We start from the raw sequence: 13118 nt of genomic DNA on the forward strand, positions 1-13118 counted from the left end.
CCCTAAAATAGAAACATTAGGAACAACCTGTTGATAATACCAATGTGTATGTACATAAGCGGCGTTCATTTGTGTTCACAGTACCCCTTGTTGATTGTTTGAATCGAGCATTGAATTGTTCGAAGTTGATTCTCTTAAGAATCTTCTCTGCCTGCAAACGAGGAAGAATAGGAATATTCTCTCTCCCTTTGCAGATAGTGAAGGGTAGGTAACGCAAACCTTTAACACGTCGTGCCTATTTCGTTCCTCATTGATTGATTGTTTCCCCAAACATTGACTGTTTGGGAATTGGTTCTTTTTGGAGGTATTCCCTGTTTGCAAATATACGTAGGAAAATCTTTGCAAATAGTGAAAGGGTACGTAATGCGGACCTTTCTCCCCCGTTGTAATCTGTCATGCCTATCTACTCCCCACTGATTGATGCACCTGTTTCACCCGGACCATTTACTAGAGATACGTCATCTGGCCCGACCAGAGAGCACCCCTAGTGAAAAGGACATATGCAATAATAACGAAGTGATCACTGTATCCTGTTAACAGAAACTTTAGCATGAAACAACCTGGAAAGAAAAGAATAGGAAAACGAAAATCAGTAGGCCACTGATGAACATGAACTTTTATTAAACAACGAACAAAGAAACAATAACATAACGTAATGATAAAACCTATTAATGTCCTAGAAACAAGAAAACGTTAAAATATGCCAGTGGTGAGAGACCAGAAAAACAGTAAGAGAAACCAAATCACCCCTCGCTGTCCCACCGCCTGCCACGCCCAAAAAATCGATAGACTAGGGAAAATGCAAGTGAGTAGAACATCCGCCCCCACTCTGGAAACTTCCAAGGTGGGGCAGGGTTGCGGCTACGCCCAGCCGGGAGCAGCCCATATAAGGCGGGTCCTGCTGCCACGCCTCGGCCAGGAGATCCTAACGTAGGGTGTAGCCGGAGGAGAGGCCGAGGCCAGCGGGACCCGGCCAGGGGATTGCCTTTACAACGCTGAACAGTTGCAGGGGGGGGGAATGTCTCCTCGACCCTCCCCTCTCTCTCCCAGTCCGGCCGCGGTGGCCCTTGACAGTTTCAGGTAGTCCCGCCACATGCTCTTCCGGTCCGGCCACCAACGGTCGGGGGGCCGAGGCCGACGGGATCCGGCTGCAGCCGATAAACCAAGAAACCCGTTCATGGGGCCAGAGCCAGGGGCGTCCGGCCGACATCTACCGGAAGCCCGGCCCGAAGACGGACGGGACACTTCTTCTTTCTTGAATAATGGCTGCGACAACACTGGGGGGGGATGTCTTGCACATGCCTCCGACCCCCCCCCCCCCTCGTCCTCATCGCCTGGTCCGGCCATAACAAATCTCAAGCGAGACGCCGTGGGGTGCACTGGGAGGGAGAGACGGTGCGAACAGGCCTCTCCCGCCTCCCCAGGTGGAGGCTTCCCAGCTGCACCCTCAGCGCTCCAGGCGCCCGGAAAAGGGTTCTTCCACTGTGGCCATGCTGCAACGTCTCGCCCGGCAGGGTGGAGCCCGTCCGCTCATTTGACCCCGCGATCGCCAGTAGCTACCGAACTCTCAAAATGGCGGTCGACCTGGCAAGAGCGGGCCCAGCATAAAGAAATGGCCCGGTCACTGGTTGACTCCACCACCGTAGTCCTCCACGACCTTGAAGATTCTAGAGGAGCCGCGGGAGTCTCCGACCCCCGATGGGGAATGACTGCCATGATCGCCCGTGGAGTGACGAAACTGTATCCGCGGGACGTCGGCGCTCCCATGCTGGCGCCAGCCTCACTTTGAATTACTAGAATCCTGCAGACCTCAGTTCCGGTGAAAGCACAGTGTGACCCGGTAGGAAAAATTGTTGCACCCCCTCCCCTTTTTGACTGATAGTTCAAACCACCGATCCTTTCCTTTGCCCTTTTAACGGAACTTTGGACTGCCTCCCCCTCTTTTACATTTTCTAGAGAAAACAAAACATTAACCACTACATTAGCATAGCAGTTGACACCAGAACTGTATTCAAATTGAAAACCAACAACATCTTCAACAGAATCCTTTTTGTTTCTGCTGTGACCCTGCTACAGAACAGGCATTGTCCCCAGCAGTAATTCTGCAATGCCGGTAAGAATAGCTGTGGTGCCTACTGGACTCACTCACCCCCGCGGCGCCCCACGCCGTTATTTGCTGGGCGGCAACTTACTAGACATCACTTTCGTGCCATCTAGATTTCAGCGCGTTCTGCTGCCTTGGAACTATTCGCACAACAGACTGCTACTGACGACCCACCCCCAGGCAACATCTTCTGAATTTTCATAATTTGAAAGAACTAGTAACATGTCCTCATCAGGAATTCAAAAGAAATTGCCACGGTCTCTTCGTTGTTTAAATGTTTTTACTGTTTTTGTTTTGTTGTATATATTTATATGTTATTAAAGTTTTATATTCCTACTACTTTGTTGGAGTGCTATATATTTTTTATGTGACACATAATTGTAAAAACTTTGATGTACAAAGAGTCATTCCTGGAATCTTCCGCTTCAGGCTCGGTCCCCTCCCCAATCACAATACAGGATGGTTTTCAGATAGTAGGAACACGTGTGGTGTGACGGATCTCATCGGGTGTGGGACTTGATCTACTATAACTCCTTTGAAGAGGGGTGATTCTTTACAGCTGGGGCCATAAACTACATCTGCAGGGCTAGGTGATAGCCTGGACAATCGGACACAGAGGAAGAGGAGTGTCAGAGGGTGCGGTAGTGAATAGGGCGAAAGGGAGGTGTCGGGCGGGCACAGAGTGTGATTTTCAGGGAAGAGCAGCGCAGATGGGGGGAGGTTTATTGCCGATGCATAAGACAGAGAGCGGGGGTGACCAGTGCCTGGGGAAGATGCTTGCGAGGGTGGGGAGCCATGCTACGAATCGACAGCGTGCAGAGAGTGGGTCTGGTCAAGGCATCTAAAATGGCTGCCGTGCACGACAAAAGTGTGGCATTTCAAAAAAGGCAAGATGACGCAGACAATGTTTTTCAACACTTCCTCATTTCCTTCGAATCGAACGTTAACAGACGTTGGTGCATATTACCAAAGTTAAGCGATATTTATCGCTAACAATGCTTACCAACGAATTTTTTACCGCTAAGCATCGTCAGAAATTATCGAAGATAAACCTTGCTATTATCAAGGTTTATCGCAAATGCGATAATAAACGGCCGCAATGCATGAATATCGCTAAAAAGTCAGCGATATTCATGCATTACCGAGCTAATGCTCTTAGCCATGTTATCCACCTCCCATTGGATAACATGGCTAAGAACTGCTCAGGGCAGGTGTTACTTTTTGGAGATATTCGCGCTTAGCGCGAATATCTCAAAGTTGGTAATAGGAGATAGATATCTTGCATGTTGTAATGCAAATTATTGTGGTATATGGAACTCATACCATAATCTCTCAGGAAAGCAGAAACTGATCCTTTTGGGACTGCCTAAAAAGGCCTAGGGGGTGAGGGGTACTCTACTTTGCCCCCTTTTCACGTTCCGAACTATTTTATTTTACTCTCTTCTGTAATTACACAAAATAGCAGCGATAAGATGCATCGGAGACACACAGTGAGAGAAAGGAGGCCGGAGATGAAGAAGAGATGTCAAATACACATTGGAGATAATATAGTGGCAGAAGGGAAGTAAATATGAGTAAACTTACCATGTAACATAAAAATGTTGCACTCTATACTATAAGTCTCATTTTATACTACAATCACTTCGCTACAACCTCATAAATTAAAAATAAAAATGAATAATGTCTCAAACAATTTTTGATTTCTAAATATAAATTTATTCTTCAGAATTTTCTAAATTTGAAAGAACTAGTAACATGTCCTCATCAGCAATTTCCTCATGAAAAGTCTGCAATGATGATTCTTGTAACTCTATGGTCTCCAAACATTCGATAAATTCGCCATCAACAGATTGATCAAAAAAATCATTCAAGTCATCTCCTCCTTGTGACAATATTTCATTATTGGTGCTGTCAATTTCAATCAATGTAGTGGAATCATTCAAGTCATCTCCTCGTGACAATATTTCATTATTGGTGCTCTCAATTTCAATCAATGTAGTGGAATCATTCAAGTCATCTCCTCCTTGTGACAATATTTCATTATTGGTGCTGTCCATTTCAATCAATCTAATGGAATCATACAAGCCATCTCCTCCTTGTGACAATATTTCATTATTGGTGCTCTCAATTTCAATCAATGTAGTGGAATCATTCAAGTCATCTCCTTGTGACAATATTTCATTATTGGTGCTGTCCATTTCAATCAATCTAATGGAATCATACAAGTCATCTCCTCCTTGTGACAATATTTCATTATTGGTGCTCTCAATTTCAATCAATGTAGTGGACAATTCAAAAGAAATTGCCACGGTCTCTTCATTGTGAGCCATTTTATTTTGAAATTGCTTGCTGTAAATTGCAGAAAAAAATAATCACTTTCATTTATCGTTTTTAGTAATACATAATATAAAACTAACTTTATCAAGTATTTAGTATAACAGAAGGACTGCAAATAAATAACAGAAAACATTTTTCAAATTATCTTCAAGTGTACAACATAGTTCCCCTTACAAATTAACAACTCACCTTTTTAAAAGTAAGAGAAGTGTTAGTACTGTGTAAATCAAACACCAGAAATTCACCACCAAAAATTCCTCACAAATGTACCTCAGACAGTAGTATCACAAAATGGCTGTGGTTTCCTCTCATTTGACATATATACATAACCAATTAACTTTCATCACACACAAATACAAAACCAAAGTAACATTTTAATTGGTTCTAAATTTCAACACTTTCAAATGTGTTTTCCCCATGCAATTTTCCATAGGACATTTACATACGTCTACAGCCTGAATGGCTGAACGGAATTACACCAAACTTGGCAAAATGGTACATCAAACCTAAGAGGTCAGGAAGGATCTACTATGCCACCTTATGGTCATTTCCCCCTTCGCTTTGGCCTCCTCTTGTCTCTCAATCCTACCGAGAGACAAGATGGCGGCCGCTACGGACTGTTTGGAATGTTGACAGACGCCGGAGAACCAATCAGCTTCGCAAAGCTCCGTAACGCGAAAAGTACGCGAAGCGGAGCGCTGTTACAGATATATATCTTTTTTTGAACGTTAATTTCTCAAAATCCACTGGAGCACACATATTGAGACCTAGCAAAGGCACATCGGGCTACCAGTCCCTAATATTTTACCAAGTTTCGTGCAAATCCATTCAGCCGTTCGATTATTATTATTATTTTTTTTTTTTGCCCCGCGGGGCCCTTTTAAAACCTCCACATCAAACCTAGGGGGTCAGCGAGGATCTACTATGCCCCCTTATGGTCATTTGCCCCTTCGCTTTGGCCTCCTCTTGTCTCTCGATCCTACCGAGAGACAAGATGGCGGCCGCTACGGACTGTTTGGAATGTTTACAGACGCCGGAGAACCAATCAGCTTCGCTTCACAAAGCTCCGTTGCGCGAAAAGTACGCGTACTGGAGCGCTGCCCGGTCCGCTGTTACAGATATATATCTTTTTTTAAACGTTAATTTCTCAAAATCCACTGTAGCACATATATTGAGACCTACAAAAGGCACATCGGGCTACCAGTCCCTAAAATTTTGCCAAGTTTCGTGCAAATCCATTCAGCCGTTCGGGCTAAAAGTGAGGCCAACCGCCCTATGGAAAACTCAATGTTAAAAACACGTTTTGGGACCCCCCTTTTTTCTCGACCCCCCCTGGACGAACCCCCCCCCAATTTTCAGGGGCTGCTCAGAAACAAAATGTGCCATTTTCCTGAAAATTTCAGCCAATTCCGTCCACAAACGCCAAAGTTATTAGACATAGAATTTTCAAAAATCCCATAGAGAAAAAATCCTAACTATATATACCTACTGGCGACCGCTAGTAGGTAATATATATATATATATATATATATATATATATATATATATATATATATATATATATATATATATATATATATATATATATATATATATATATATTCACTGAAAAAAACATAGGTTTGACACCAGTTATAGTTAGCTGGAAATTTTACTGACATAATGTGATGTCATTTGATATGTCATCAGTGATGTCATCAGTGATGTCACTAACCATGTCATGAATGATGTAATATGTGACATCATCAGCAGTGCATTGCGGGCGCGCGAGTTATAGTGAGTCCAACTAACCATAACGTGGGAATTTCAATGGTTTTATGTCAGTAAAATTTCCAGTTAACTATAACTGGTGTCAAACCTATGGTTTTTTCAGTGAATTTAATAGGTTTTTTAAATGCTAATTCCTAACTATAACTGGTGTGAAACCTATGGTTTTTTCAGTGAATTTCATAGGTTTTTTAATAGCAAATTTCTATAGCTATGAAATATAATATTTTTTATAATGAATCCTATATTGTATATTTATGTAATACTATTTTTTTTATGTATATTGTTCATGTTTATTTTCTTTTTTTCTTTTTTGCCCTGAAGCGCTCCCGGTGCGCGTACCGGTGAGCGCACCGGTAAGCGCAGTCTTGCGGCGCGCCCCGGTGCGCGTACCGGTGAGCGTCCCGTTAGCACTATTGGCGCGAACGAAAACATCATCGTGACGTATCGCGTAGCCGCGTGATGCGTCTTATGACGCATGGCGTAAGCGCACCCAGAAGCGCCCGAGCGCATACGATTGCGCTACGTAAGCGCCCCTGGGTCATGTGACCTGAAAATAACAATTTTCATTGGTTCAGAACAGGTTTTTTTTCCAAATGATGAAAGCCCCCACCTTTTTTCCTCATTCTCACTTTGTACTTTGACTGAGGAAGACCTGTTTGCAGACCTGAGAAATGGCTGCGGTAGCAGCAGCAGCAGGAGCATCTCAACCACCACCACCACCACAAGGACCACCACAACACCACAGTGGTGGTGAAGAAGAAGAAGAGGAGGAGGAGGAGGAGGAGGAGGAGAGGCAGTTCCTGCCTGAAGATAATACCCCCTATAAACCTAAGGAGCACTTTGTGTGGGAGTTTTTTAAAATCCCAAGGGGAGAAAAGAAAGTAAATGCTGCAAAAGTGACATGTCTCATCTGTGGCACTGTACTTTCCAGGGGGAACCCTGCAAAAAAGTATTCATTTGGCAACCATACAATGCTTCGCCATATGCAACGCAGGCACCCAAACAACTATGCTGCGGCAGAGGTCAGAGAACTGACCAGAAACCCTCCCCAATCTTCTCCCAGCACCTCCAAAATAAATCAACCCACTCCATCGGGTCCAGAGACAAGGGAGATGGTACCAAATATCCAACGCCAGTTTGGAGATTATAAAATAGTTTGTATATTTTGCGGGACTACAATTTCCTATGGAGAGCAAAGTATCAAACTGATCAACCGTGCTGGAGACAACCACAACTGCAGAAAGAAACCTTAATTTTTGCTTCAGTTGAGCCGTTTACAATTCCCTGTTTTTTGTTTGTCCCCATAAAAATTACAAAAAAAATATAAAATTGTTCATAAAAGCCAAAAAAAGTAAAAAATGTTAAAAAAACAATAAAAAAAATATAAAACAACAAAAAGAATAAAAAAAACAGTTCTTTTTAGAACTACCTCCAATTTATAAAAAAATGCTACATTTTTTAAAAACTCTGTCATTCTTTTTTCTCCATGGTACGCTGCCCGGTACGCTCCCCGGTGCGTGTACCGGGCGCTCCCCCCACGTAAATCGAAAAAAAAATAGCCCTTTCTGCCTGTTACCATAGCAACTCCCTCCTCACTGAGCTCTCAGGTTTAAACGTTTATTCTACAATGTTGCAAATGAACTCAGCAAGGATGTTTGACCTCTCAATACACCAGCTTATCTGGTGCAATGTTTTTTTAAATGACTTTTTCTTAACCATTCAAATTACTTCTTTCACAGAACAGAACCTTGCAAACTCCGACTGTTCTAACTGCCATTTCATTCCCACACTTCATCTGACTGCACCAGAACCTCCTCTCACAATGTATTCTGTCTGGATTATTGGACATAGCTGCATCCACTGGGCTCAAAGGTACGCAGCTATCAGAAATTTTCAATACTTGATTTACCAAATGTGGACATCAAGTGGATTGGCCAGAGAGGATTGAGATGTCACAATTGATACCATTGGTGAAAACCTTTTTTCATCTGCCACACCCTGACCTCATAATTATGCACTGTGATGGAATGACCTAGGCACTTTGACTGGGGTAGGTCTGGAAATGCTTTTAAAGGACACCTTTGGGCAATTGATGGCACTTTTTCCACAAACTGCCTTGGTATATTCCAATATATGCCAAAGACAGAAATGGAAGTGGTCCAACCAATTTTGTCCACAATTTGAGAAAGCACGGAAACATGTGAATAAATCTGTTTCTGCTTACATGAGAGACTATGGAATGGGTTCAATATACAACAATAACTTGCATTACAACATGCAAGAGATATCTACAGAGGAGATGGTGTGCACTTCTCAGATGAGGGGAATAGAATATTCCTCCTGAATTTAAGACTAAATCAGCCACAGAACCCAAAAGCTCTTTTCAGGGCTACCCTACCTCTGATCACTCAAAATGATTATTTTACTCTAACTTTTTTCACTATTTTTCACCAAAGTACGCTCCCCGGTACGCTCCCCGGTGCGCGTACCGGGTGCTTCCCCCTGCGTAAATCGAAAAATAAAAAACTAATTGTTTTTGCCCCGCGGGGCCCTTTTATGGCCCCCATATCAAACCTAGGGGGTCAGGGGGGTCTACCCTGCCCCCTTTTGGTCATTTCCCCCTTTGTTTTTGCCACCTCTTGTGTCTCGATCCTACCGAGACACAAGATGGCGGCCGCTCCGGACTGTTTGGAATGTTGATAGACACCCGAGAGCCAATCAGCTTTCCGCTCGAGAACTCGCGTAGCGTGCTGGAGCGCGCCCCGGTGCGCGTACCGGGGCGCGCATATAGATATATATATTTTTTTGAACCTATATTACTCAAAATCCACTGGAGCACATATCTTGAGACATAGCAAAGGCACATCGGGCTACCAGCCCCTACAATTTTGCCAAGTTTGGTGGAAATCCATTCAGCCGTTTGGGCTAAAAGTGAGTCCAACCGCCCTATGGAAATTAACATGGGGAAAACACGTTTGGGACCCCCCTTTTATCTCGGCCCTCGCTTCACGAATCCCCCCAAACTTTCAGGGAAGGAGCGGAGTGGAGCTGGCCATTTTCTTGGAGAAATTCAGCCAATTCCATCAATCGACGACAAAGTTATTCCAAATAGAATGTTGTGGATTTCCTATGGAAACTAGGTCCTAACTATAACTACCTACTGGCGACTGCCAGTAGGTAATATATATATATATATATATATATATATATATATATATATATATATATATATATATATATATATTTCTCTCACCAAACACAGCGGCCGCTGTGTCGATGCACTCCGAGCCAGCTCCTCTCAGACAAATTAACAACGAGATAGCGTGAATATTCAGACGTGGTTTATTCCTTCATTTTAGGTCCAGCATGGAAACATAGAACAAAAAACCCAACGCGTTTCGGCGATCTAGTCTCGCCTTGCTCACGGGTAACTGGTAAACAAAAATTGAAGCTTTTAAATAAAGTTACAAAGTGCACATGTGATAGGTGAAATAAAATAGACAAAGGACTGGTGGCTTGTGAACGTGGCGGCCATCTTAGGCTAGTCTTTGCACTATTGGTAGTAAGGGTGAATAGGTAAACGCTCTCATTACATAAGAGTATGTGATATATATATATACAATCAGGTTGTTAATAATTCCACCCCCAATTCACCATATAATTTTCAAAGTCAAGTGACTTGCAGCAAAGACTCCATAGTTATGGCATGTTCGAATCCTACCAATTATGGTACATATCTGACATATCCTGTCTGAATATTATTGTCATATTCAATCATCATGGGCGGTCCATATAACTACATGGCGTCTAATAGCCCTGTTTGGTTGACACATTTGGACCACGTGGCCCCCACATTTCATTGCATATCAACATTTAAAATTTAAACTTAATTTTTATCACATGCAAGTTTGTAATTCGTCAAGTGACTAGTCCATATATCCAATTGTCATGATGGCTATTTTTGGGCCCCACATATCGTATTCCATACATATCGATACAAAGAATTTCTCTAATTCTCTCTTCAGGTGGCATATCTTCTTAACCTGTATAGTAGCAGGAAAAATAAGAAAAGAAACATGGCCTGTCAGGTATGGTTGTTATATCCATGCGACAAATTCGCAATTAGCCACTACCATAGCATCTAACACCCCATCCTCTGCCTCGCTAATACTAGTGTGATTAAAACCAAAAAACAGTAATTTCTCGCAGGAAAAAGGCATCAAAGTAATTGCTCCAGTTCAATCATTTCAACATATCCAAAAACAGCATTTTCAAAACAGCATTACAGAGTTCCCAAAACAGATCCAGCATATCTTTGGCTTAATGAGTCTCATTGGGAATTTGAGTGTAAGGATTCAGACTTTATAGAATAAGATTATTATGTAAGTACGTCTAGAGAAATTTGGTGGTGTCTTATTACTCTCCCAGATGCCAAGCCATTTCTTCCTCGGAGTTCAGGCCTCTCGGAATCAGGGTATCGAGATTTATAATGTACCTGTTCTCTAACTGCCGTAGTTTCCGAATCTTGTCCCCCCCCTCTTTTCATTTGTGGTAGCTTATCCACCACAAAGAATTTAAGGAGATTGCGGTTCCCTCCGTGTAGTTCCTCGAAATGTCGAGCTACAGGTGAATTTTGTTCCTTGTTTTGTATTGCCCTCATATGTTGCAAGACTCTCATCTTCGCAGGGAACATGGTGCTCCCCACATATTTCTTAGGGCAGGGACATGTTAGTACATATACACAATACTCCGATAGGCATGTCAGGTGTTTTTCTATTGTTTTGTCTTTCTCTTCTACCGGGAAGTGTACCTTCTTGACATTTGTGCTAAACTTGCACGCTTTACACTTCATACAGGTGAAGAAACCTTGAATTGTAGAAGTTGGTGACCTGACCATGCTGACCTCATTTCGGCTTACCTTACTCCTCAATGTTTCTGCTCTACGGTAGGTAGTGCTTGGCCTCTCTTTAAGAATATCAACGAGGGTGGGTTCTGTTCTCAGTACTTTCCAATGTTTTTGTAGACTTTTCTGTACCCTCCATGACTTGGAGTGGAAGGTAGAGATAAATCTTATAGTCTCCTTATTTTCTTCTACACTTTTCTCTTTAGGAGTGAGTAGGGATTGATGACTGATCTTACTTACTTTTTCAAATGCGCAATCAACGACGCTTTGTTTGTAACCTCTCTCCATAAAGCGCGCTTTCATGCACTCACTCTCTTTTGCAAAATCTGAATCCATACTACAATTCCTCCGAGCCCGGAGGAATTCTCTAAACGGGATACTTTCAATCAATGTTTTGGGGTGGCTACTTTCTGCGTGGAGCAGAGTATTCCCAGCAGTTTCCTTGCGGAATAGTTTCATGGAAAGTTTCCCTGCTGAGGCCTCTACAGAGAGATCAAGGAAGACTGCCTTCAAATCACTAATCTTGCCTTCCAGGTTTAAGTTGAGGTCATTCCTATTGAGTTCCCTAATGAAGAGTTCTGCCACGTTGCTTGGACCTTCCCAGATGATAAATAAATCATCTAGCAAAACAGGCTCCCAGCTTTGCCAATCTATTCATGGCGAGCTGGGAGCAGCAGGTGGCCAGAACCAACATGTTGTATCGCAGCCATGTGAAAATATGGTTGCGATACATAGATGATTTATTTACATACATACATAATAATCTTATTCTATAAAGTCTGAATCCTTACACTCAAATTCCCAATGAGACTCATTAAGCCAAAGATATGCTGGATCTGTTTTGGGAACTCTGTAATGCTGTTTTGAAAATGCTGTTTTTGGATATGTTGAAATGATTGAACTGGAGCAATTACTTTGATGCCTTTTTCCTGCGAGAAATTACTGTTTTTTGGTTTTAATCACACTAGTATTAGCGAGGCAGAGGATGGGGTGTTAGATGCTATGGTAGTGGCTAATTGCGAATTTGTCGCATGGATATAACAACCATACCTGACAGGCCATGTTTCTTTTCTTATTTTTCCTGCTACTATACAGGTTAAGAAGATATGCCACCTGAAGAGAGAATTAGAGAAATTCTTTGTATCGATATGTATGGAATACGATATGTGGGGCCCAAAAATAGCCATCATGACAATTGGATATATGGACTAGTCACTTGACGAATTACAAACTTGCATGTGATAAAAATTAAGTTTAAATTTTAAATGTTGATATGCAATGAAATGTGGGGGCCACGTGGTCCAAATGTGTCAACCAAACAGGGCTATTAGACGCCATGTAGTTATATGGACCGCCCATGATGATTGAATATGACAATAATATTCAGACAGGATATGTCAGATATGTACCATAATTGGTAGGATTCGAACATGCCATAACTATGGAGTCTTTGCTGCAAGTCACTTGACTTTGAAAATTATATGGTGAATTGGGGGTGGAATTATTAACAACCTGATTGTATATATATATCACATACTCTTATGTAATGAGAACGTTTACCTATTCACCCTTACTACCAATAGTGCAAAGACTAGCCTAAGATGGCCGCCACGTTCACAAGCCACCAGTCCTTTGTCTATTTTATTTCACCTATCACATGTGCACTTTGTAACTTTATTTAAAAGCTTCAATTTTTGTTTACCAGTTACCCGTGAGCAAGGCGAGACTAAATCGCCGAAACGCGTTGGGTTTTTTGTTCTATGTTTCCATGCTGGACCTAAAATGAAGGAATAAACCACGTCTGAATATTCACGCTATCTCGTTGTTAATTTGTCTGAGAGGAGCTGGCTCGGAGTGCATCGACACAGCGGCCGCTGTGTTTGGTGAGAGAAATTGATTACAGGGCGACCTCCGCCCCTGGCTTGCACCGCAGTAAAAAGGTCCCGGTGAAACGGAGGTAGAGGACTTGTGTATATATATATATATATATATATATATATATAT

Source organism: Lissotriton helveticus, chromosome 6 (assembly GCF_964261635.1).
Source record: "Lissotriton helveticus chromosome 6, aLisHel1.1, whole genome shotgun sequence".
NCBI lineage: Eukaryota > Metazoa > Chordata > Amphibia > Caudata > Salamandridae > Lissotriton > Lissotriton helveticus.